Here is a 5235-nt window from a genome sequence, read left to right on the forward strand (position 1 = left end):
GGGCTATCTTTATTTTAGACTATGTTTGTTTAGAGCTATTTTTAGGTCTATGTTTGTTTATGGCTATTTATTGCTTGGACTATGTTGCGATAGGGCTATATTTATTGAGGGTTATATTTGTTTAGGGATGTTTTGTTTTTAGAGCTATATTTGGTTAGGCTATGGTTATTTAGCATTATGTTTGATTAAGGCTTCTAACTATGATGTTTAGGGTTGTTTGTTTAAAGCTATGTTTGTTTATGTTTATATTTTATTAGGGTTATGTCGAGGGTTATGTTTGGTTAGGATTGTGTTTGTTTAGAGTTATGTTTGGTTAGGGTTGTGTTTGTTTAGAGTTATGTTTGGTTAGGGTTGTGTTTGTTTAGAGTTATGTTTGGTTAAAGCTATGCTACTTTAGAGCTACACTTGTCTAAGACAATGTTTGCCTAGTGTTGTTTGTTCAGGGTTATGTTTGTATAGGAGTAAGGTTAGAGTTATTGTGAATGAATACCTGAACAAATTACTTTAAGAATTTTGGAAAAATAAAAACGGCTCTACACACAACGTTATGTGCAATAGCACATACTGTGACTGTATACACAGTGGGAGCCTTTAAAAATGTCACTGTGATCTATTTGGGATTTCAAGTATTTGTGTCTATTGGATGTGTGACAATGGCACATCTGAAAATGAATGTTCGCCTTTAGTCCTAGGAGTACAAATCAACCGTGATACTTGACATTTGTGTTACAACTTTAATTCAATCCAGAAATAACTTTTTAATTCACAGTTTGGTCTTACTTAATAAGGTGTGACACAAAGCCAGAAAGCAAAGGTAACGAACTTCCCTGAGGGGCCGCTCTGGCTGAACACAAAGATAATCAGGAATGGCACAGTCAGCATTCACTGGTAGGGATGGGAGCTCAGCCAAACTGCAATAAGCCAACCCACGTCCTCAAAGTGAAAAGGTACTGCTTGTGAGCGTGCACCTGCTAGAATCACGCTGGACTTTACCTTAGACAAGGTTGGGTTTAGTACTGTCAAGGCAGTCCTGACTCTGCTGAACTGAATGGCAAGCATGAAAACAGCTGGATTGTTTAATAGCTTCAAACTTATTAATTTATTTATTGCAGACTATTGTCCTCATCTTTCTTAGATGTTGTTTCACAACGTTTCAGCCAACTATTCCTCTGGCCTTCGTCAAGTGGTAACCGCAACGGGATAGAAACTCTGAATCTCCTAACTGCGTTCTCAGCAATTACTACCATCTATAGTTGTTGTCGTCTCACCACGTTTTGGCCATGTAAGCCTCTGGCCAGCTTTGGGTAGGATTGAAGCTGCTATCTTCAGACAATTATCACCTGGAACCGTAGAGATTCAACGTCTCTATCAACTGCACCATGGGCCCCGATCTACGTTTATTTATTATCTGATCTTCCATGGTCGGGTCCGTACCGAATGGTATATATATTATTTTTTTTAATTGGAATTCATATAGCTTCAAACTTATTTTTAGAAAAGTGTCACAATACTAAACATATGTCAGCCACAGTGGCGTAGCAACTATTGTTTTGCCATCCGGAGTGGTCGTGAGATTTGTAACCCCCTCTGCCTCCTCTCCCCCCCATCCTGCTGGCCGTGGATAATTCGTTAATCTTCAAAATTCCAGAAAGTCCTCAAAATATTTATTTTCATGGAATTACAATCAAGGATCTAATTTTAGACTGCTGATACTGCACACATAAAACACAAAAAAAACATGTTATGACACAAAAAACATGTTATGACACAAAAAAACATGTTATGACACAAAAAACATGTTATGACACAAAAAACATGTTATGACACAAAAAAAAACATGTTATGACACAAAAAAACATGTTATGACACAAAAAAACATGTTATGACACAAAAAACATGTTATGACACAAAAAAACATGTTATGACACAAAAAACATGTTATGACCTCAAAAAAACATGTTATGACACAAAAAACATGTTATGACCTCAAAAAACTCATTTTTGGTATAAGATTTAAGATTTTTTGTTAGCCTTTTATCATTTTAATATTTTCTACCCCCCTCAAAATACCGCTCACTGTCACCTGCCGCCCAGGGCGCACCACACCTCCCCCACACCCTTTACTACGCCACTGGTCAGCCATTTTTTTTAAATTTAATAATACTAAATCAAAACTATCAGCCATTTTTTAATCTGCTGATACCAAATTAAAAATGGTTGACATGTGTTCAGTAATGTGATTTTATAATTTTTAATCCTTTTTACGATAAGAGAAGAAAATTATTGTTGAACTATAATATTGAACTTTTGGTCTTTAAACTTTAATTAAAGTAAGAAACATTTTGTATTCGGCAATTAAAAAGTTTCCAAATTACATTCAATTTTTAAAAAAAATTTTTTACATGGAGGTCACCACTTATCAAGGCCTAGAAGCCATTCGGGGATAAGGGTTATTGTGTGTACAGTAATCAATGGGATAGTATCGTAGTAATAGTTAGTATCAGAGATTTGATAGAGTGTCATTACTTAAGGGGGCGGTTCATCAGGAATTTGCTTATGTTGGACTTGAAGACATCCAAGTTGAAGTCAGGAGGGAAACAGGCAAGCGGCAGAGAGTTCCACAGGTGTGCAGTTCTAAGAAAGAAGCTTTGTTCATGGAATCTACGTTTTGATTTAGGCACAGATAAAGAGTGGGGAAAATTATTGATAGTGGTTTCAGCTAGACGAGTGTGTTCAAATTTTGGAAGTATCATGTGAGTCAGCCAAAAGTCAGCCACTTTTTATAAATCTAATTTTAACAGATAAAAATAACGTGTTTACTAACTCATGCCATTTTATTTTTGTTGGTTACTGTAATTGCAGACTGTGGAGAGAAAGGTTATATAAAAAGAAAGAATGATAAAGTCTGTCCAGATCAATTATACTTGAGGCACTTCAGATGCAAATTTTGTAGAGAGAAAATCAATATTAAAATAAAGAATGACAAAATGTATCGGGATCAATTATACTTGTGGCACTCCAAATGCAAATTTTTGTAGAGAGAAAGGCAATATCGAAATAAAGAATGGCAAAATGTATCAGGATCAATTATAATTGAGGCACTCCAAATGCAAATTTTATAGAGGGAACAGTAATATCAAACGAAAAAAATGACAAAATGTGTACGGATCAATTATACTCCAGATGAAAGTTTTGTAGAGAGAACAGCAATATCAAATGGAAAAAATGACAAAATGTGTACGGATCAATTATACTTTAGGCACCCCAGATGTAAATTTTGTAAAAGGAAAGACAATATCAAAGGAAAGATTGACAGCTTGTTCAAACAATGAAAGATAAAGAGCGTGTGATGAATGAGAATTCAGAATGTCCAAGGAACCTTCTAGTTAAAAAAGAAAAAGGTGTTTTTTGTGTAAGGAGAAATTAAACAGACATATTCATTTCGGCTGGCGACGTGTGCGCTTACATAAGTCTCAATACTATAGGCATTAAGATTTGCGTGTTTGTATGTGAATTACAATCTGTAAGTATGTATATACTAACTTGTGTCAGTGAGTGTCCAGTAAACAATATCTATATTGCTAGTATCATGCTTAATAGTTTTTCTTTTGTTTCTTTTTTACAAGGAAGTCATCACTTATCAAGGCCCAAAGGCTACTCGAGGATAAGGAATCGTGAATGTAACGTGCTAGTGTAGTAATCGTTAATGGGGTAGATTAGGTAGAATTTAGATAATTTAAATGAACGGCTCAGTAAGAACTTGCTTACATTGAACTTGAAGGCTACCATATTGAAATTGGCCGGGGAGCAGGCCAGTGGAACAGTGTTCCACAGGCGAGCAGTTCTAGGAAAGAAGCTTTGTTAATGGAATCTGCATTTAGATTTAGGCACAGATAGAGATTGAGGGAAATTTTTGATAGTGGTTGTAGTTAGTTGAGTGTATTTTTTGTGAAAGGTTGGTAAAGGGGGACTATAGATGAAGTTCAGAAAATAACGATAGAGCAAAGACAGGCTCGCAATGTCTCTTCTGTGGGAAATAGGTTGTAGGGAAGAGAAAAGGGCATCACCTACTAGGTTTTGAAGCTGGTTTTGAACTATGTCATGGCAAGATAGGAACGTAGAGCAGCTCCTGCCTAGATGTGGCAACAGCACTCCATTTTAAGACATACTTGGTTTGTGAAAGAATGCTGAGATTATTTTATGAAAGAAAATTCTCACATGCGCCGACTGTGGAAGAAAACTAAAACCAAAGACAGAAACTTTTGTGTTTGGTTTTTTATATTATGTGCTAGAATTTGGAGTAGGTATCCTTACTTCCCTGGTTGGCTGAACGAAACTGTTAATTCGAGAATTTGTTCAATCGAGAGTCTATCCACAGTAGAATGGGCTTGTCTAAATTCATACTGTTGGTTAGAAAAAGTGTTTGACCATAAGTTGATGGACTATAGCTAGATTGATTAATCATTTAAAGACTTTAGCAAAGAGTGGGAGGAGACTGGTGGGCCAATAATTTTGCAAGTCAGTTCTTTCACTAGAATTCTTGAACACTGGTACCACAGAGGCAATTCTCCAATTGTCAGGGAAGCAAGATTCAGCCAGGCATTTGCTGTAGTTTGGAGAGGATAGGGGCTCGCTCAGCTGAGCATTTCTTTAAGACTATAGCAGGAATAAGTTCAGATCCACATGGTTTTAATAAGCCAACGGTTTTTATGATATCTTGGACTAAGAAATTATTTTCTATTCGGTAATTAAAAAGTTTCCAAATTACATTTGAATTTTGGAAGTGTCATGCGAGTAAACAAATGTCAGCCATTTTTCATAAATCCAATTTTAACATATTAAAATGGTTGACGTGTTTACTAACTCATGACCGTTATTTAGGTTGGTTACTGTAATTGCAGACTGTGGAGAGAAAAGCAATATCAAAAGAAAGAACGATAAAGTCTGTTCGGATCAATTATACTTGAGGCACTTCAGATGCAAATTTTGTAGAGGGAACAGTAATATCAAATCAAATAAATGACAAATTGTGCCTGACAATGACAAAATATTAGCTCTAACAAATATACTTGAGGCACTCCAGATGCAAATTTTGTAGAGAGAACAGTAATATCAAATGAAAAAAAATGACCAATTGTGCCTGATAATGACAAAATATTAGCTCTAACAATTATACTTGAGGCACTCCAGATGCAAATTTTGTAGAGAGAACAGTAATATCAAATGAAAAAAAAT

Source organism: Euprymna scolopes, chromosome 38 (assembly GCF_053919585.1).
Source record: "Euprymna scolopes isolate OS-2025 chromosome 38, ASM5391958v1, whole genome shotgun sequence".
Classification (NCBI taxonomy): Eukaryota; Metazoa; Mollusca; class Cephalopoda; order Sepiida; family Sepiolidae; genus Euprymna; species Euprymna scolopes.